The following is a 23,123-nucleotide window of genomic DNA, read 5'->3' as shown; positions in this document are numbered from 1 at the left end:
TATAAGTTGTTCTGCTCAATAAAATAACTGATCTTTTAAATAAAACGTAGGACTTTTTTGCTTTTCAGAATTTTCTCTGGTATCCCACAATATTAGAACCTGGGAACATATTCTGAACTAAAAATTTCTACAATTACAACACAAGAACCTACTTTGTAAGGACACCTTGGGGTCTGAGAGATTTAGAATCACAGACTCACAGAGTTGGAAGGGACCTCCAGGGCAGGGCTGGCCCTGCCATTAGACAGACTAGGTGATTGCCTAGGGCGCTGGCCTTCTGGAGACACCAAATTGGGTGTTCCCCATGTGACTCAGTGAAGCTATCAGTGCGGGGGATGGCATCAGAAGTTAGCCCTGCCTAGGGTGCCAGACAGTCTAGGGCTGGCCCTGCTCCATGGTCATCTAGACATCTTGTCCAACCCCCTGCACAATGCAGGAAATTAACAAATACCTCTCCCAAAGCAGAGTGGTAAGCTGCAGTACTGCAGTTCAAGCTCTGCTCATGACCTGAGTTTGATCCTGGCAGTAGCTGGGTTCAGGTAACCAGCTCAAGGTTGACTCAGCCTTCCATCCTTCCAAGGGTCAGTAAAATGAGTACTCAGATTGCTGAGAGGGAAGTGTAGATGATTGGGAAAGGCAATGGCAAACCACCCCATAAAAAAGTCTGCCAAGAAAACATTGTGACATCACCCCATGGTCAGTAACGACTTGGTGCTTGCAAAGGAGACTACCTTTACCTTAAGTTCACAGAAACATCACTGCTGGCATATGGTCATCTAGCCATGTCCATTTAAAGTAGTGAAGACTATGTGTAAGTCAGCCTTCAGCTAAATGACCAGATTGTCAGCAAGAGGACATGTAATTTTTTTGCCAAGCATATCTAACAGTTGAACTCATTGTGTTTTATTCTTATTATGACATGAGCCAGACACCAGGTCTGTTTAGCTCAGCATGGAATGGCTTGAATTGCCTGCTGCTGAAGAGGTTTTCAGCCTGTTGTTCCAAAACTGCCCATTCATGAAAATAGTGCTGATCCAAACAAGTAAGCAACAGTTAATGTCACTAAGGTCTACTTCAAAGAACACCAAATATTAATTTTAAAAAACAGTATCTGATTTAAAGTTTTAGGACTGATTTAACTATTTCAATAATTACCTGTCAAGTGGAACAGTGGCATAGCAAAGATTGAATGAGAACTCAATTGTTTGTGAAGAATGTATCCTGAAAAGTTTGTTTATTTTAGTTATTTATAAACTAAATGTTCTCATCAGGTGCTTAAGAGATCAAAAACATGCATAATACATACATAATAAAATCACATCTTAAAAACCACTAAACCTGAGAAAAAAAACTTAAACATTAAAACAATTAAAACCAATGCTAAAACACATACGAAAAAACTCAATACACATACAAAAAACCAACAATTAAAATATTGGGCAGGAAAGAAGGATCACTGTGAAAATGCCAAACAAAAGAAAAAAGACTTCAGCACTGGTGGAAGATGGCAACAAAAGGGGACAGAAAAGTCTTCTTTGGGGAAAAGTTCCAAGGTGTGGACACCTCAAAACTGTTTGACCTACGCTATTAGGAAAGACTGGGATGAAGCAGACTGCTAGCTCAAGGTTTACTCAAGGTTGACAGCCATAATTCAGTATGTGTTACTCTGTAATTATTATCTACAATCTCTTTTTTTGTTTATAAAACCGTTGCTAACTTGTAAGTAAAAACAAACTGTTTCAAGAAGTTGTGCGCTATTTCAGACATATATCTCAGTGCAAACTTCTGTCAGTATTTCCTCTCAATTTTAGTGTTGGTTAGTTTATACTGGATATGTATCTGCAAAATGGTCTAGCTGGTATGTCAGTGCATAGGAAAGCTCTTGCTGGTAAGAACTCATTGAACTTGTTCTGTGCCTGATTCCTTAACATGGTTAAGAGATCAACAGTAGGATCCTATGTTTCCTAGCTCCAGCCCAATCACATACAAATATGTAGATTTCCATGTACATTAGTAATCAGCATTTGCTTTTAGCAAGGACTTTTAACTAGGACTCGTTTGCACATTCAAATAAGATTTTTTTCAAATAGTTCTGGAGGATTTGTGATAAGAATATTCAGAGAATGATTTCAAAGTATTCAAAAATTAGATAAATAATGCTTTTAAGCTGTGAAGTCTAGTGAGCAAAAATCCTGCTTCAGGAGATACTGGCATTAAAGTTGTGAGCTACTGCATGAATTAGTTTGCTTTGGGGGCATTTTTCCTGAGCTAAGACAAAAATGTGTGAACCTGAGGCTAAAAAAACCTGTGAGCTACCTCACACTAACTCAGCTTAGAGGGAACACTGCAGATGACATATTTTTTTTTCTCACACATAAGCATTCTTTTTTTTTTAAAATGCTTCCACTGGTGTTTCCCTTAACTATTATCTTAATTTGTTGTTTTAAGTTTTTGTTTTTCGTTTAAATATGTATGAGACAGTCCAACTAACTGAGCTTGCCTGGCGCTTATTTAGATTTTCTTAGTGGCTCAGGTCCTTGTGATATATGATTTAAAATTTCATTGGTTGTTTTATGATGTGGCTTCCTGGGCAAATAGTTTCATTTTTCTTAAAGTACCCTCTGTAATGATACTTCAGAGCAATGTCCAGTGATATTTATTTAGCATTGCAAAAAAAAATTTAAAAGCATATGTGTATGTATGCATACGTATGTAGTATTTGGGTATCTGTGTACGCACACACACATCACAAATCAGGTACTGTGCCTATGACTGGACTGATTTATAAAAAGAAATGCATTGATGTACATGTTTTTTTAAAGAAACAGAGAAATAACAATACTTTTGGGTAGGAAGAGAAGGTTTTGCAGTATCTATTGACAGATAAATGTTCATTTCCAACAAAGAAATTAGCATTGTTTTTTTTTTACTTTGCCATAATGAGAGAACTATAAGTAACAGAAAAAGCTAAATAGCTCTGTCAGACTACACTGAATAAAATACGTACATGATACATTTGTTCAGCAGGTGACTCTGGGTTTCCTGAACCAAATTGGTTCCCTAAATTCACATGTCATCTGCAGGAATGACATTTTAAAGATCAAAGGGAGTCTTTACCACTGCTTGGGAGGGGGGGGGCTCCTGTCTTCCACCATGCCATTTTCAGACTCTGAAATGCCCCCCTGGGGAATGATTTTCACAATTCTGGAGCAGTACTGTTATATAACACCCATATAGAGACTTCACTTTACACAATATTGGAGCACTGTGGAAGCACCATCAAGCCTTGATGTAGCCCTGCCTACTGCCAAGGCAATTGTATAGGAGTCCCATTATGTGTGAACTAGCTGTTAGAAAGCTGTACTCAGAATACTGCCATCAACAATGAAAGGCAGACTGGGCAAGCATTAGTGGAGAGTGTTTAAAATGTTGGTTTCATTATGGAATCAATGACATTTTCAAACTGCTGTAAGAAATTTGGTTTAGGAAGCAGTTAATTTACATTATTTACATAATTTGACATATAAATATGGAACTTTCATGCAAGGATGCACTTCCTTTGGCCTCACAGTGAGAGGAGATATAGTGTTTATTCATTTTACTCAATTGTGTAAAGCTTCAAAATGAAAGGTTTCTGTTGAGGGCATTGGGTCCACACAAAGCATTTAAAAACCCCTACTCTATTATTTTATGGCTCTACTATACTTTTAGAGTACCTTATGATAGTGAACATCTGTACTTTAAAGAAAAGGAAAAATTGGTATATTAAAATAGCAGATACAGTAACAAATAGTTTGATTTTTGTGGCATTGTTCATATGAATGCCACTATATATATATACACATATATATATATATACACACACACAGAGACACACACACATACATATATAAATGTCTAGCTATATAGAGGATGACTTTATTGAGGGAGAATTTATTGGGGCTAGTCCTGACTTGGGTTCCAGATCCAGGAAATTCCTGGAGATTTTGTGGTGGAGTCTAAGAAAGCCAGAATTTGAGGAGGGGCGAGGCCTCAGCTAAATATAATGCCATAGAGTCCACCCTTCAAAGCAGTTATTTTCCCCAGGGGGAGAGAGATCTGTTTTCTGAAGTTCAGTTGTGATACCAGGAGATCTTCAGCTATACCTGAAGGTTGACTACCCTAGGCCTGGCAGCACCCTCTAGATGACTTCATGCCACCTGACTGGCATGACTTAACTAGGCCTGGCTGCCTGCTCCTATTCAGAAGCAGCCCCTCATGACAGCCAGTAAATGCAACAATGTCTGAACCACTCCTGACTCTCTCTAAAATAAAGAAGTTTTCCAAGTCCAAGGAAAGCCAACAATTCCAGAAGTTCCACAGCTAGCTACACCCAAGAGAAAGTCCCTGATGGGTCTCAATAGAAGGACTTCAGAGATTCCGGTGGACAAGGATGAACAATTGGAACAAAATGTTCTATCTTTCAACTGTGACCCACTGGAAAACTCTATTGATATTGATCTTCTACACTCTTTTGGAAAGCTACCAACTATGGAGCAACACACAGTTATTGGGAGACTGGAACTTACTAAAAACTGTTTTCAATCACTTATAGAGACAGCAACTTGCCCACTTATCTCTAAGGATAATCCAATCCAAAATGAACATGAAAGTTTTACTATGGGAAACTCCCTTACTGAGACAAATTTAACACAGCCTCCCAGTGAGCAGGCACAGGAACATTCAGAGCAACCAGGTTTTTTAAATGCCAAATCCTCTCCCTGACCTTCTTTTTTTGACTCATTCAACATGAACACAATGACGGCTCAGCCTGAGATGCAGTTCTTGCAATCCAATGGCCATATCTTCAGTGATTCGCAAAAGTCATTGGATCAGATAACAAGGATAGAGTGACTAACAAAGGAAACAGGAACTGGGAATTTACGATTTGTTTCCTGGAACATAGCAGGCTGGAGAAACAAACTATCTGATTTAGATTTTATTAATTTCCTAAAATCTTTTGATTGTATCTTTTTACAGGAAACATGGTCTACAGAAATGCTAAACTTTACAAATTTTAGAGGTTTTAATCTTACAGAATTCACTCAAAAGGCCGATATAAAGCGGGTCTAGCAATTTTGGTGAAATCCCATTTACAAGTCAAGATATCTGCTTTTAGTCCCTGTCTACCTGTAGCCCATGCATTGTTGTTGTCATTTACTGCACTTCATCTAATCATGGTTAATGTGTACATTCCATCCTCTAATGATGAACTAGAGTTAACTGCTTATTGGGAGAAACTTTCTGAATACATTTTGTCTATATCCAGGCAGTATTCTTTAGCCCAGATTATGATTGTGGGTGATTTGAATGCCCGAATTGGCTCTGATAATAAAAAATAGATCTCCTCCTTGGGCTACAAGGACTTAGAGACCTTACCTCTACAGCTTCGGCTGACGTACCATTCCAAGGATACACTACATAATTCATAAATGATTTAGAGTTGGGAGTGAGCAGTGAAGTGGCCATGTTTGCGGATGACACTAAATTGTTCAGGGTGGTGAGAACCAGAGAGGATTGTGAGGAACTCCAAAGGGATCTGTTGAGGCTGGGTGAGTGGGCGTCAACGTGGCAGATGCGGTTCAATGTGGCCAAGTGCAAGTAATGGACATTGGGGCCAAGAATCCCAGCTACAAATACAAGTTGATGGGGTGTGAACTGGCAGAGAGTGACCAAGAGAGAGATCTTGGGGTCATGGTAGATAACTCACTGAAAATGTCAAGACAGTGTGCGTCTGCAATAAAAAAGGCCAACGCCATGCTGGGAATTATTAGGAAGGGGATTGAAAACAAATCAGCCAGTATCATAATGCCCCTGTATAAATCGATGGTGCGGTCTCATTTGGAGTACTGTGTGCAGTTCTGGTCGCCGCACCTCAAAAAGGATATTATAGCATTGGAGAAAGTCCAGAGAAGGGCAACTAGAATGGTTAAAGGGCTGGAGCACTTTCCCTATGAAGAAAGGTTGAAACGCTTGGGACTCTTTAGCTTGGAGAAACGTCGACTGCGGGGTGACATGATAGAGGTTTACAAGATAATGCATGGGATGGAGAAAGAAGTACTTTTCTCCCTTTCTCACAATACAAGAACTCGTGGGCATTCGATGAAATTGCTGAGCAGAAAGGTTAAAACAGATAAAAGGAAGTACTTCTTCACCCAAAGGGTGATTAACATGTGGAATTCACTGCCACAGGAGGTGGTGACGGCCACAAGTATAGCCACCTTCAAGAGGGGTTTAGATAAAAATATGGAGCACAGGTCCATCAGTGGCTATTAGCCACAGTGTATGTGTGTATATAAAAAATTTTTTGCCACTGTGTGACACAGAGTGTTGGACTTGATGGGCCGTTGGCCTGATCCAACATGGCTTCTCTTATGTTCTTATGTTCTAAGCCTACTAAAATTTTGTATCAAACATGATGTCCAAATAGTTAATGGACTCCCCCAATTTCCGGCTGCCAGTGAATTTACATTTATATCCTCTAATTGTTACAGTGTGATAGATTATTGTCTATGCTCACCAAATCTATTCCTATTTATTAACATTTCCATAGAACCGCATACTGAAAGTGACCATCTTCCCTTAGTTTTTTCCTTAAAGATGAACCCAAGGGGAGTTAACTATATACCATCTCAAAATGAAAACGTTTATTATCCATTATGGGCAAACTATATGCAAAACATTTAGAATGTTGGCTGACAGATTGGATACATTCGGAAAACATTATTGGCCTAGAGTAAATAGGTTTTTCAAAAAAAAAAATCTACTTTGATCCTTGTGTCACATTGGCTTTTCTGGCCAACAAATACATGAATACAAGAAAGGGGAAACTCTATGTAGCTTTTATAGGTCTGAAGAGTGCATTTGACTTTGTGGACAGAAACAAATTATGGAATAAATTAAAGGATCTTAACATAGATCCCCATCTGTTAAATCTATTAAAGAATTTACACACAAATACAACTTGCCAGGTAAAATTCTCATCTATAGGACACCTAACTGAAAAAATACCAGTTTGTAAAGGAGTTAAACAAGGGTGTGTATTAGCCCCACATCTTTTTAATCTTTTCTTAAATGATATGGCACAATATCTTAGTTCCATAAATGGGCACCCACCTAAATTAAATGATCTCTCAGTCCCAATATTATTGTATGCTGATGATACAGCTATACTTTCCTGCACAAGAGTCGGCCTGCAGCAATACCTGAAAGCTTTTAACAACTACTACTAGCTTAACTCACTTGCTATAAACTATTCCAAATCTAAGGTTATGGTCTCTTCTAAAAGTTGGCGACCACAAAAATGGTATATAGTCAAGCAGGAAATTGAGCAATCCAAATGCTTTAAATATTTGGGCATAACCTTTAATTACAATCTCAAATGGGCAGTTCACCATGACAGAATAATAAATATAGCTAGTTGTTCTTTATCTCAAATTAAACAGTTTTATTATTAAAAAGGTAACCAATGTTTGCCTGCCAAAATCAGAGCTTTTAATAGCTTTTAATGCTAAAACACTATCAAAAATTTTGTATGGTATCCCTCTGTGGATTAATGCTCTGAACCAAAAAATAGAAAATATCCAGGCTGCATTTCTGCGACAACTTTTAGGAATCCCCAACTGTGTTCCTTATTTTGTAATCTGTTCAGAAACAGGCCAATCTCTGATTGAAACATAAGCTTGGACTCTAACTTTTAAATATTGGTTATGAATGTTTTATAGGGCTGAACCAGCTAGCTTGCTCAACTATCTAAAAAGAGATCCTTATAATGCTGCTTGGCAAGATGGAATCGTGTCGAAGCTCAAACACATGGGAATTGCAATTGACAACCTATCAAACAGAGAAACTTAGATCTAGAATCTCATAAACTGTGTCCTGTCCAATTTTATACTTGCTCTCTGCCTCACTTGGATTTGATCAGATGGCCAGAAAAATGGCCAAACATTTGTGTGAACTAGATAATCCGCAACATCTGAGACTTTTTATGCTGGCTAGGATGAATGCATTTCCCTCTATGGGAGATTTCTTTAAGTCCCCTTTAGCGAGAGACATTTTCTAAGTGGGTCAAGCTCGCTGGATTCCATCCAGCATATTTTATTTAACTGCCAACTGTATACTAATCTCCGGAAGGTTCTCTTAGATAGTCTTTCCTTACTGTCCTACATTCAAGAAAATAGGATTGATTGCCATTTCCTATTAAATGACAACATAATCAATTTCACAAAAGCTGTTGCCAAATTCTTGGCTGAAATTGTTAAAAAATAATTTTAAGCAGGTTTTATTGTGAACAGGCATATCTGATTGTTGTTTGGTTGACAAGTCTCTGTATATCTCTTTTCGTTATGCCAATAAAGGTGTGATTGGACATACAGTGTGATGTACCAGTTAGCGCTTCAGAGCAGGATCTGCCAGACCCAGGTTCTTGCTGTGAAAGCTGATTTGGGTGATTTTGGACCAGTCACAGACTTTCAACCTAACCTACCTCACAGGGTTGTTGTACAGATCAAAAGAGCAAAAGCAGAATGATGTAAGCTGTTTTGGTCCCCACTGCAGAGAAAGATTGTCCTTTTCCTAGGTAAAGGCTACAGGAGGGAGAAGGAGATGGATAGCTGAAGCCAGAGGTAGGTTTATGGTTAGCTGGGAAAGAGATAGGGTTGCCAACTCCAGGTTGGGAAATTCCTGGAGATTTGAGAGGTGCAGTTTGGAGAGGGTGAGCTTTCAGGAGGGTATGTTAGCATAGACCTCAGACAGGTACAGTACCATAGACTCCAGTCTCTAAACCAGAAAATTGCTTCTTTGCAAGGCGGAATCTGTGTCCTTATATCCTGCTGACTGAGGTACTTTCCTCCTGCTTTAGTCCACACTGTGGAGAAAGACTGTCCTTTTCCTAGGTACAGGCTGCAGGGAGGGGGGAGGAGATTGAAAGCTGAATTCAGATCAATTCCCCTACAGAAAACAGCTGCCTTGAGGTGCATACTCTATGGCATACCATAACACAACCAGGCCAGGTTGGGGGTGGTGGAATAAACAGATCACACCACAAGCACACTTCAATGCTAAACACCTCCTGAATACAACAGGAAAAGGCAGCAACAACTCAGTGCAGATGTAAGGAACGTTGAGCTTCAATGTCTGCATGATCATTGTCATGCTATGACACCACTGCAAATTGACCCTGAATATCTAAGGCTGAGGCACTTGTGCAAAGCCTCTTTCTAGAGCCCATTGTATTTATTTTCACAATGGACCTTATTCCTAGTAAAAATATGTTTGCTTATATTAACATGTGGATGCAAAAACATTTCTCTCATACACTTTATCAATTTCATTTTATGGAAAGTTGGTGCTTCATTTTAGTTTATACTTCAACTGTTATACTTCAGCTGTTGCATTTTTTCAAATTAATCATTATAATTAACAATAAAAACAAATATTTTGCTTGCCATGCTATCCTACTATCCCAAACTTTGCTAATGTTTTTAGAAGGTGTTGAAAATTACATTTAAAGTAAATCCCAAGCTGATAAACTGAAGCTTAATTCTGACAACTGCTGCTGTTGGGCAGTAGGACTGACTCAGGATTTAAGAACCAAGTTTGAGTCTAGTGGCATCTTTAAGTTCAACAAAGGTTTATTCAAGGTATGAACTTTAATGTGCATGCACACTTCCTCAGAGACTTCCTCAGGATCTAAGGTGTATTCTTCTCTGGATGGGGATGCACAAAAGAACATGTCCATATGTTGAGGGATACTGCTGGACCTAAGCCTAATGTTGGATATATATGTGGCAGCTGTCAGGCAGAGCCTGATAAGTCCACCTCAGAAGTCGAGGTTGTGGTAGGCACTTTTGTAAAGCTCATAATCTTAGACTGTCCCACAGTACATGGGTCCTCAGACACCCAGGATTCATAGAATCATAGAGTTGGAAGGGACCTCCAGAGTCATCTAGTGCAACCCCCTGCACAATGCAGGAAACTCACAAACACCTCTCCCTAAATTCACAGGATCTTCATTGCTGTCAGATGGCTATCTAGCCTCTGTTTAAGAACCTCCAAGGAAGGAGAGCCCACCACCTCCCAAGGAAGCCTGTTCCACTGAGGAATAGCTCTGTCAGGAAGTTCTTCCTAATGTTGAGACGGAAACTCTTTTGATTTAATTTCAATCCTTTGGTTCTGGTCCTACCTTCTGGGGCCATAGAAAACAATACCACACCATCCTCTTTATGACAGCACTTCAAATACTTGAAGATGGTGATCATATCACCTTTCAGCTGCCTCCTCTCCAGGCTAAACATCCCCAGCTCCTTCAACCTTTCCTCATAGGACTTGGTCTCCAGATCCATCACCATCTTAGTCACCCTCCTCTGGACCTGTTCCAGCTTGTCTATATCCTTCTTAAAATGTGGTGCCCAAAACTGAACACAGTACTCCAGGTGAGGTCTTACCAGAGCAGAGTAAAGCGATACCATCACATCACGTGATCTGGACATTATACTTCTGTTGATACAACCCAAAATTGCATTTGTTTTTTTAATCACCGCATCACACTGTTGACTCATAGTCAGCATATTATTCAGTAAGACCCCTAGATCCTTTTCTCTCATACTATTGCTAAAACAAATCTCCCCCCTCCTATAACCATGCATTGGATTTTTCCTACCTAAATTCAGATGGAACTCCTGCCAAACCATGAAACCAGAAAACAAAAGGGCTCATGGCTACAACTGATGGAGCCATGAAAGACCCCAATCAGTGAAACCTAAACTTCACCAGGATCTCATGATTATCCCCAGGGTCCTTGGAGAGGAGAAGATGAAGAGTCAGAGTAGCGGTTCAACTCCAGCAGTGGAGTGCCTAATTGGCTACATCAAGACTGGTCTTCCACCCACAAGGGTTGTAAGTTAAGCTGTATATACCTGCAGGATTCTGTTCCTGGTAGCAGCTGTATGCCCTTGCCTTCATAAATAGCATCAATTCTGCATGGATAACTGTGGGATCAACAGCTCTGTCAGCTTGTGCTGACCTGTTTGAAGAATAACCTGGACAGTGTCCATGGCTAAGAATATCTTTCACCAGTTTCAGCTGGTTAGCCAGCTGTGGACTTTCTTGGACAAAAAAGATCTGACTGCTGTGGTGCATTCCCAGATAACATCTAGATTAGATTATTGCAGTGCTTTCTGTGTAGGACTGCCTTTGGAATCTGCAATTGATTCACAAAGCTGCAGCCAGGATACTGACTATAGAGACAATGTCATTCTAGTTTTCACTGAACCCAAACTTTTTCCAGGTCCAATTCATGGTTCTGGGGCTGACATTTAAGTCCCCAAATTATTTGTGAACAGCATACCTTTTAGGTCTATCTTCTCCCATACAAATCTACCCGACCACTACAATCAACTTATGGGTGCCCTCATCTTCTGAGTGTAGGCAGATGGTAACCTGATGGTGGATCTTCTTAATCATGACACCAAAACTGTAGAATTCCCTCCATCAAAATCTTTAATAGTTGCTTCTGGTTTCAGTGCAACGATGAACAGTCATGTTCCAAAGTACTGCTGTTGTGGTGCGTCGGACTGCACAACTTTGGGGGTCTTCTACACAAGGAAGAGGTTGTTGAGGGGTTCTCAAGGCAGAGGGGACACAGAGAAGTCCAAACCGAGGCTTGTAGCCAAGGTTTTGGGCTTATTTTTTTCATTTTCTCTAATGCCCGGGTTGTTGCAGATGCCATTTTGGTGAACTAGTTGTGATTGTCAGAGAGGAGAAGGAGGACACAACAGAGGAAAAGAGAGAAAATTACCCAAACCTGAGAAAAGCCGTATAAGTGGGTTTTCTTTTTGTATTTTTTCATGTTCTATTGGAGATGTAATGAGGTAAACACTGTAGAGGAAAAAAGTTTGGTGTGACGGGAGGACTGGTGCTTTCAGTGGTGAGTGTGTGGAGTTAAGTGAAGGAGAGCAGCAGAGCAGTAGAGTCCTTTTTCAGAGTGAATTATACCTATATTTGAGTGATTTGAGTGATTTATGGCTGAATTTATTGAAGGATTTTGGATTACAATACCAGGACTGGATTATAATTGAATAACTACGTTGGGGTCATTGACTGTTACTCTGGTGAAGATACTAAATTGGCATGCATTGGCTTAATGGACAGTTAAAGCTGCTAAGGATTACAAACGGAACTGTGAAATGGTCAGAAAGTAAACAGAGGAGGCGAGTGGAATTATTATGGTTGTTGTTATTATTATTTTCTCTGTGACTGGAGACTATGCCTGGTGGTCTATTTGACTACTTGGAATTTAATTTAAGTCCATCATTTTTGTTTGTTTGAAAACCTGCTGTGAAGTGCAAAGTTCATTGGGACCCACCTGGAGAGTTTAAAGGTACAGTCTGATGTGGAAGGAAGAGAAGAAGAAAAGAAGAAAAGGGAAGAAGGAAGAGAAAAAAAGAAGAAGAGTAGGACTATTAATCTTGCCTGAGTGGGTTTTTTTTTTACATATTCTTGTTTTCTGTTGTTCTTTACTCTGGCTTGGTTTTGGTCAATGGTTAATGTATTGTGTGAGAGGGTGAGGTGGTGTGCTGTGAACTGTGAATGCATGTGAGTGATTGGGTGTAGGGGTGTATAAGTGATTGGAAGAGGATGTGAGAGAGGTGTGTGATTATAGGAGTGTGAATTTTGAATAATGAAGTGAGTTATCCTGATTGCTTTATAAATTGAACTATAGCTTGAGTTAAAACTGGAAATTGGTAATGACTGAAAGGGAGTGTGGTGACTGTAGGAATGAGAAGGCTTGTATGAAGTATATTTTGGATGGTTATAAATGCTTATGAAGTGAGATATAATTGAAAGGGAGAATCGGTGACTGCAGGAGTGAAAAGGCTTTCATGAATTAGAAACTGAATTGTTACAGAGGGCTAGATGTGAGATATATTTTGAAAAGATATATGTGATAGTATTTAGTACACAAAATAACAATAATAGCTTTATATTAAAAAAGGGGTAGAGCTAAACTAAGGAAGATTGTTATGATAAGTAAAAATGAGTAAATCAGTTAAGCCAATACCTTCACCTGGGGTGTCAAAATCAATAGGGGCTATAGTATCACAAGATGCCATAAAGGATTACAAAATATTATGCAAACTTACTTTATGACAGCACTAAACCAAGTGCAGGCTAATTTAACAGAACAGATTGGAGGACTGAATTTAAAATTAGATGGACTGCAGAAACAAATAACAGAAACAAAAGAAGAAATTCTTAGTTTAACTCAGTCTGTCAAATCCTTTGATCCTAAAATGAAAGCAATAAACCAGAGAGTGGAAGTGATTGCACCAACTCAAAAAAACGAAGAAGGTACGTTAGTCAAACTGGAATTGGAACAAGCAGCACATACTCTGACAATACAAAATATACTGGAAGAGAAGTATGAGGATTTAACATCCTTGCTAAGTGAAGCATTGGCACCTATAATGGAAATAGAGACTACAGATGTGCAGAAAGAAATTGATTTTATATATATAGGGTCAACTTGACTTATTCAAAAAAAACATTCTCTTCCAAGGAAAGTGTACATCAGATTCAATAGAAGGCAAGTAAAGGAACAAGTATGGAAGGCAGTCAAGGACAAGCCATTAAAGATCAAAGAGCAAAGTGTAAATGTCTTGAGAGAAATTCCCTGGAAGATGAGGAAAAGAATTTTATTTATTTAATTCCATTTATATCCCACCCTCCCTGCTGAAGCGGGCTCAGGGCAGCTTACATGCTTATGCGTATGCATGAGTGTGGAGAAACGCCATTTTAGTCAGTGGTGGTGCTTCATTTGGCAGGGGTCAGTAAATCCCTCAGCAGTCTTTGTAGCCTTCCCCTCACTCCCCCCCTCCCTTCCAGAGCCAAACCAACAACGCTAGGGGGAAAATCTCCTAGAGAGGCAGGAAGTGCTTTTGTTCTTGGCATGTGTGTTAGCAGGAAGAGAAGGGAGTTGGAGGCCAGCGCTTGAGTGAGCATGTGGTGAGCAATGGAGGCTCCTGCCTGGGAGGCCCCCAGGCAGGCAGACTAAGTAAGTAATTCACAAGACAGGGCAAGTTTAGATCAGGGCCAGCAGGACGCGTTTATAACACATTTTGTTTGTCAGGCTGTTTGCTGTGCGTGTGCTGTGCGTGTGCTGTGCTGTGCTAATTTTGTAGATGCAACTGTTTTTGTTTTGTTTTTCTTCCCCTATCTTTTTCTCTTTTAAATAAATGTTTTTTCTGTTTTAAATGCTGGCAGTCAAACTCTGTACCACATAGATCCCCAAACCGCTTTAGACCACGCTGGGTTGAGAAGGGGGCCCCGGGGAAGGGGGAAGGCATGCAGTTGGATAAGGTGCCAATCCTCCAGGGGTGCCCCAAAGAAGTGCTGAGGTCTCTGTGAACCCAAGTGCAGGGTGGCAGAGGACCTTGAGGCCTGGCCTCACAGCTGGAGAGGGGGATTGGGAGTCCTGTTCCTCTCAATCTGAAGCCCGGGACTGAGCAGGTGGTGGCAGCGTGCCCAAGGGGCAGGAGGAGAAATAGCTCCCTCCAGGAGTTGGCGACTCAATAGGGAGCTGACGGGACCGGGTCTGAAGGCGGAATCGGGCCGGTTCCGTCACACTGAGTATAAAACATATAAAAGACATAAAAACCATAAAACAGTTTAAAAACATAAAAAGTTAACATTTTGATGCCATGGTCTTAAATTCAAATTTATGTTCTCTGTAGGCAGATCTTAGATGGTCCTTTCCACTGCTGCTACAGGGCAGCTTGCAAGAGGTGGGCCAGATGTTTCCTGAGGACTGTAGTGGCCAGCAATCTAGTTTGCAAATGCCTGATGGAAGAGTGCCATCTTAAAGGCCTTGTGGAACTGTATGAGCTCTTGCAGGGCCCTAACTTATTCCAGCAACTTGTTCCACCATCGTGGGTCCACTACAAAGAAGGCCCTGGCTCAGTTGTCATGAGCCTGGCCTCCTTAGGGCCGGGGATTGAAAACAGATTTTGTGATCCAGACCAAAGTGCTCTCCGGGGAACATGTGGGGAAAGGCGGTCCCTAAGGTATGCAGGTCCCTGCCATATAGGGCCTTAAAGGTAAGAACCAGCACCTTGAAATGAACCCGGTATGCAATAGGCAACCAGTGCAATGCTTTTCAGCCTAGGTTGAATGTGCTCCCATAAGGGAAGACCCAATAGCAACCCGGCTGACGCATTCTGCGCTAGTTGAAGCTTTCGGGTGTACGTAAATGAGAAACTTAAGTCTAAATATATACTTGCAGCTGAAGATGTGAGAACTTTAATAGGAGAAATTCAAAGAGGAGGTCAGAAAATATTAGTGGTGAATATATATGTTCAAAACAAATTTGTATATATATATATATATATATATATATATATATATATATATATATATATATATATATATATATATATATATATATATATATATATATATATATAACAAATTTTAAAGAATTATGTACATGATGATGTATGCATAATAGGCAATTTTAATGTGATGTTCAATAATAAGGAAGACAGGAAAACATCAAAACAAGTGAAGAAAGGAGATCAGCTGTTACCAAAAAGTTTTCTATTGCTAGTGGAGGAACATACTTTGATAGATTCGTGGAGGACTCGCAACCCTATAGGCAAAGATTTTACATTTTATTCGCATAGACATGAGTCATGCATAGACATGTGTTGGTTTACAGGGACAATGATAAAAGACTTGGAAAAAAATAGAAATTTTACCTAGAACATTTGCAGACCATAGTCTGCTAATGGTACTGAAAGATGGAGTAAAGAAATACAGATGGAAACTAAAAACAAATATTGAAAAATGAACAGTTTGTTAGGGCAACAAAAAAAGAGCTACAAAGATTTTTCGAATCAATATGCAAATGGAGACACCTTATAATACAACCTGGGACACAAGTAAAATTTAATTTAGAGGCTTAGCAATCAAATTTAATACAGAACAGAACAAAATAAGAAGGCAGAAGGATGAAGAACTATCTCAAAAGTTGAAAAATAAGGAAGGAACTTTTTTAAAAAAATCCTACAATTCAGAAGCTAAAAATGGAAGTAAAATTCGTGCAACACTGGATAAAGGTTTTATATTTAGATGAGAGAGTGGAAAAAATCAAATGCGCTAAACAAAATTTTTTTGACTGGGCAAACAACCCAACTCCAAATTATTTATGAACAATTTAAAGAGCATGGGACCCAGTACTGAGCCCTGCAGCACCCCACTGCTTACCGTCCTCCACTCTGAAGACTGCCCATTTATACTCACTCTCTGCTTCCTATTAATTAGCCAGTTTTTGATCCATAAGAGGACCTGTCCTTTTACTCCATGACTCTCCAGCTTACTAAGGAGCCTTTGATGAGGAACTTTATCAAAAGCTTTCTGGAAGTCAAGGTAAACAACATCTATTTGGTGTTGTTTGGTGTAGTGGTTAAATGTGCGGACTCTTATCTGGGAGAACCGGGTTTGATTCCCCACTCCTCCACTTGCACCTGCTAGCATGGCCTTGGGTCAGCCATAGCTCTGGCAGAGGTTGTCTTTGAAAGGGCAGCTGCTGTGAGAGCCCTCTCCAGCCCCACCCACCTCACAGGGTGTCTGTTGTGGGGGAGGAAGGTAAATGAGATTGTGAGCCGCTCTGAGACTCTTTGGAGTGGAGGGCGGGATATAAATCCAATATCTTCTTCTTCTTCTATTGGGTCTCCTTTGTCCACATACAGATATACAGATACAGCAGGGACTGGTACCTCATTGTTTATTTTCAAGCATCTGGAATGGATATCTATTTATGTTTGGACTCTAAATGCAACAAAAAGTTGGAGTGTATCAATAATAATGACTGTATCAAGATAAATGTGTATTTACTGATTTAGCATGAGTGTTGGCAATGCTTTAACACAGTGGTTTCTGTTTTGATAATTACCCAGCTGGGGATTGGCAACCCTAATTTAGTCTGAACAGGATAGGATCCTTGGATGTTTGAGGCCTACCACATGCTTATGTGTCCTTTGTCCTGGCAGGGCTGGCTGCTTAGGGTATAGAGACAGCTAATACCTTTTTAAAGAGAGAGCAGGACCGGATCTGCATGTTTTTTGAGGGGGGGGGGCAAAATAAAAAAAATGGCGCCCCTGTATGGGCCATTCTATTTTATGGTCCCATAGAATACAATGGGCTCCATACCCAATTTGGGGCCCCCCTCTGTCGGTGCCTGGGGCAAGAACCCCCCTCTGCCGCCCCCCATCTGGCCCTGAGATAGAGGATGGTTGCCACAGCCTTTCAAGCTGAAGTGCATCTACTACTAAAGAAATCTATTCTGGAGCCAGGTGATTTGCATAACTATCAACCAGTCTCAAATGTAGCATTCTTGAGCAATGCGATTGAACGGGGGTTGCCTGGACAATTTCAATGTTTTCTGGATGAAGTGAACTAACTGGATACTTTCTAGTATGGCTTCAGGCTTAGGTATGGAATGAAAAGGAAAAAAAAACTTTGGTCACCGTAGTGTATAACCTGTGCCAGGAAATGCACAGAAAGTGCAATTCTGTTCCTTCTGGATTTCTTAGGGGGATGGGCTTGATACTATAAAGCATAATATCCTTATGGATCACCTTTGAGGCTAGGACTGGAAGGCATTATTTTGATATATATTTTATTATGCTGTTTCAATTGTTAACCACTTTGGTCGCCCTAATAATGCAGAAAGGCAAGATATAAATGTTTTAAATAATTAATTAAAAATAATAGTTTTTATCATATTTCTCATGCCTCTGAAAACCTGTCACCTATATTCAGCCTTACAAGTCCCCTAAATAGTTGCATCTTTATTTCCAGGCAAATTCCCAAAACATATCACAGCATATCACATCTTATCCATTCAGCGTTAGTATCTGATTTCATAAATAACATAAATTACCTTATTTTCTTCTGTGTCATAATGTTGGATAGTTGCATTATTTTCAGTTATAGGAGTTCTTGCCCCCTCCCATGCCTTTTCACGTCAGAAACATGCCTCATGACTCTACACTTGAAAAAGTACTCCTGGGGCTGCTGTACAAATTTGGGCCTTGTGGTAATTCTTTTAAAAGATTACAAATGCTTTTAAAATGGTGTCAGTGGCCTGAGGGTGGACTTGTGCCATCACGTAGTTTGACCCTCAGGCTAAAATATTTATGTTCAACCTAATGTTATTACATTATTTTAAAGCTTCATTAATAAACTGTCAGGAGGGAAGGTGGCATGATGTAGCCCAATCTTATCAGATCTCAGAAGCGAAGCAGAATTGGTGACTTGACAATTTTATCAGATCTCAGAAGCTAAGCAAAATTGGTACTTGGACAGGAACCATCGAGGAAGGCTCTGCAAAGGCAGGTAATGGCAAACCACCTCTGCTTCCCACTTGCCTTAAAAGCCCCTTGCTGGGGCTGCCCTAAGTCAGTTGTGACTTGACAGCACTTACGTACATACATAATGACTGCTAATATTGCAGCTGCTAATATTCTAAAGTCAGTATGCAGAACACTTTAAATCAGAGGTGTTGAACTCATTTGTTATAAGGGCCAGATCTGACATAAATGAGACCTTGTTGGGCCGGGCCATGTTGGGTTGGACTGAGCCATGTTGGGCCAGGCCATGTGTGTACCTATTTAAGATTCGGTAGCAGAGATATAAACTTTATAAAGGACACAGAGAAACACAATTAAAGATATATTTACAAAAACTTAAAACATTAGCACGTGTTGGTCTTAAAGGTGCTTTCTTTGTATTTCTCCCATGGGATCCAGAGAACTGGGCAAAGGAAGCTGTGGCTCTTTCCTTCCTTCCCCAGGGGACTGGGGGGAGGAGCTACAGACAACAGAAGGAAAAGAGGCTTGACTCAATAGCTCTGCTGTGCGATTGAGACAGCCTGAAAAAACAAGCTCTGCTTCTCTTCCTCTCCAAGGGAGGAGTCTCAGCCAATGGAGAAAATAGGTTTTGCTCTGTAGATCCTGTGCAATTGAGCAAGCCTTGCAAAGCAAGCTGTTATGCAGAAGGAAGCAAGATATAAGAAGAAGGAAGCAGATGACAGCTAGTTGCTCGGGAGGTTGATAGGAACCCCTGGCCTGCATGTTTGACACCCCTGCTTTAAAATGTTCTTCATGGATTCGTTCTGCCAAATTCAGTTACATGAACTTGACAACAGATTAGGGATGTGCATTCGGCTCGGCCGAGCCGTATTTACAGCCGAATCAGTGCTGATTCGGCCGCATACGGAATAGCCTGCAGCCGACTTCCATAAGCTCCCATTATACGGCAGCCGAATAGGCTCGCTGTGTAGTTACGAATAGCTATTCGTAAGCACACAGCTGTCAATTCAAAAGGCGGCAATTAGCTTCTGGAACTTCAAAGGAGCTGCTTTGGCGCCTTTAGTGGCTTCTTCCCGCCTCTGCCTTAACCTCCCTGGGATCAGGGAGGGGGGGAGGGGGAAGAGGAGCCCCAGCAGTCAATCCAAATGCATGCTTTGAAGGGCTTTCTAAGGAGTCTTCCCTTCCTGGCTGACTCCTCCATGCTGTGTGTGAGAGATTGTGCAAAGGGCTGGCAGTGGCTGGCTGGCCCTTCGCTTAAGCTGCTGCCTCTCTCACTCAGACTTCCCTGGACTAGAGAAGACAAGGTAAGACACTCTCTTGGGTTCTTGTTTTTATTTATTGTTGGTAAAAGGACTTTTTTTAAAGACTTAGAGTCCCTTTACTTATCCAGATTTGGGTGGTGGTGGGGTAGCTTATTTGGGGGTTTCTGCTTGGGGAGGGGGCCTGGGGTGGGGGGGTTTGCCAATTTGCCCATATCTTAATTTAGTGAGAGGACTTTTAAAAGTGCAGTGTCCTTTTACTTCTCCTGATTTGGGTGGCTTGGATTTCTTGGGGTTAGGGTGAAGGGGTTTTTTTGGGGGGAGGGGGTGGCAAAGTTCCTGTATTGTTAAAAGTTAAATTTTTTTTACTGTTTTAAAAGTATTCAGTGTTTGATTTGTTGCTGCTGTGCTGTGTTGTGCTGCTGCTGTTACTCTTTTTGTGGTTGGTCAGCTCTCCCCATGTTGTTTGGGGCAGGGCTGGAGAGCTGGCATCTGGGTTTGCTGTAGCCAGGTCTGCAGAGCAGACCTTGAGCAGATTGTGTTTTGTGTGGCAGTGACGTTGGTAACTGGGTTTATATTGGTGCCAGGCCTGCAGGCCCAGGGTTCATAGATTAGATAGAGGGATGTAGTGCATTTGGGGCCTATAGAGATTCTCTGGTGTGAAGTTAGGTTTGGCTTTGGGTGCCCCAGGAATTGGACCCCCTGGTCCAATTTTTTTTTGGCCTTGTGGGTTTTGTGTGGGACAGTGCCCTGAAGCTGCACAGCAGTTTGGGGGACTCTCCTCAAAACCTCCTGCTCCCCAGAGCCACACTTCCCATGACAATTGCAGTGAGGAAGTGGCTCTAATTGGTTTTTTCTCATCATTGGGAGCAGTGTTCCTTTTGGGGTGCCCATAGATGGGTGCTGTCTTTTGGGGCCAGGGGGGTTGCATGCTGGGGAGTCCCCTGAAGCTGCCCTGCAGTTTTGGGGCCTCTCCCTCAAACCCCCCTCTGGCCAGAGCCACTTTCCCCACAGCAATTGTAGTGGAGGAAGTGGCTAATTGGGCTTTCCCCATCATTGTTGGCAATGGGCCTTTTGGGGAGCCCAAAGACAGGGACCCCCTGGCCCAATCTTTTTGGGACTTGGGGGGGTTGGAGGGGAGAGTGCCCTGCAGGTCCCCTGCAAATTTGGGGGCTCTCCCTCAAACCCCCTCCCCTCCAGGCGGCTTCAATTATACCCTATTTGCCATTGATTTCAATGGCCCATAGGGTATAATGATGGAATAGGGGCACCCTCTTTGGGTGCCCCTGGAATGGGATCCCCTGGCCCAATCTTTTTGGGACTTGGGGGGGTTGGAGGGGAGAGTCCCCTGCAAATCCCCTGCAAATTTGGGGGCTCTCCCTCAAACCCCCCCCCCTCCAGGCGGCTTCAAATATACCCTATTTGCCATTGATTTCAATGGCCCATAGGGTATAATAGGGCCGTATATTCGGTAATAGCCGTGCATCTACCATATATGCGGCTATTCCGAATACGGTATTCAGTAGTGCATGGGGAATCCGAATTTTTTTCCCCCGTGTACTTCCGAATCCGTGTAATTCCGAATTTTTTTTTTTTTTGCACATCCCTACAACAGATAGCTCTGAGATTCTTGGCTGAGAAAACTTAAGACTTTAGCGATTAGTCTTAGGGCAGCAATTGTTTAAAATTGGTGCATTCCAAGTGTTTCTTGTGTCTTTTAAAGCCCTTGATAGAAATTCTTCCATAGTAGTAAAGATAAGTTGGAATAATACAGTTGTTCTAGAACTGGATTTAAATAACCTGTGGAGATAGCCCCTCTGAAATGTGCTTCATTGGCAATCTAACAGCAACCTAGTCTATTGACCTTCCATGAATGATGTGCGACATATTTTTTTATGTTTAGCATTTGATTTTTTCCCCATTTGAGTGCCATACCTAATTTGTGTTTTAATCTTTGAAATTCAAGTCTGAGTGACATAAGCTGATATTAATTAAAAAATGTATAAAGGCTTTCTTATGCTATCCTGTTTCTCCTACATATATCTGTCAAAATTATATATGTTGCATTAAAACAAAAACAATGTATTTGTTAATTTATTTTTCTCAATACCTATATGGCCCTTTTTAGTGCCCGAATATGAATTGTTCCATTTTTTAATGATTTGGAAGTGCTGGTTATTTTTGAGTGCCTTGTATAACAAGTTGTTGATGAGGAAGCTTTGAGATTAATAATAGAGGCTCTTGTCTTGCCTTGTGCACATGGACAAACTTAAATCAGAAAGAAATTGTGTGCAGTATTTTACAAAGAAGTGGACTGGAAGGTCAAAACTGAGCTTCAGTAGTAGAATCCTTGCTTAGCTTTTGAGTAGAAGGAGAAGTGGTTTTATACCATGCCCTACACTACCTAAAGGAGCCTCAGAGTGTGTTACCTTCCTCTTCCCTCCCCACAACAGACACCCTGTGAGGTAGGTAGGGCTAAGAGAGCTCTGAGACAACTGCTCTTGAAAGAACAGCTCTAGAAGAACTGTGTCTAACCCAAGCTCACCAATCTGGCTGCATGTGGAGGAATGGGAAACAACCTGGTCATCCACATTACACTCCTCCACTTTTAACCATTACACCACTACACCAAACTGGTGTCCAATGACATCTTTAAGGCCAACAAAGTTTTATTCAAGGTGTGAGCTTCTGTGTGCATGTACACTTCCTCAGACAAACCAGAATGAAACTTAGATGTTGCACATTCCTTGCTCTTGTTCAAAGACAAAATCTTGTGCTACTGCTTTCACATGAGTATTAGAAAAATGCAATTTTGATTGCATTCTTTTGGTGGTTCACTGGATTCAGCTTCTTTTTCTTTTTTAAGAGGTTAACATTTGTAGGACCAAGCCCTCTCCTCCATCTTTAATAGACTGTGTTTACTCTGGCCCTGGTGCCAGACTCCCTGGACTCCTAGTTATTAGCCTTATAAGCATATGCATCCTGCTTTACTGTACTCTCAGCAATAATTGGGTCCAATCAATTACACCAGCATAAGCGCAATATGAACATTTCACTCTGTGGGGCCAAGCAGCAAGCACTCCAGCTTAGCTAAGAGGCCTCCCTGCTTGTTCCTGCCATTGCTGTGACTATGCATTCCACAGCATAGAAGGACTCTAGATCAGGCTTCCCCAAGAAGCTGTCAGGCTATGCAGAACAATACTGCACTTCTGTCCAAGGAAGACAGCCTCTAATAGCAGCCTTAATCAGAAGCCATGATGGAAGACATCCTGAATCCATTTTGTTCCTGTTCAGCAGCCATAAGGGCATAACAAGAGTAGGACATATGCTGGGTGTGTCAAGCCAGATGCAAATGGAGTAGCCCACAGATGGACAAAAGAGCTTGCTACCATGCCTGCACATAACAAAAAGATTGTTCCTGCCAGCCGTTGAGGAGATCCTGGACACAAAGAAA

This window comes from Heteronotia binoei, chromosome 3 (genome assembly GCF_032191835.1).
Source record: "Heteronotia binoei isolate CCM8104 ecotype False Entrance Well chromosome 3, APGP_CSIRO_Hbin_v1, whole genome shotgun sequence".
NCBI lineage: Eukaryota > Metazoa > Chordata > Lepidosauria > Squamata > Gekkonidae > Heteronotia > Heteronotia binoei.
Note: the sequence above shows the minus strand (reverse complement) of the source record.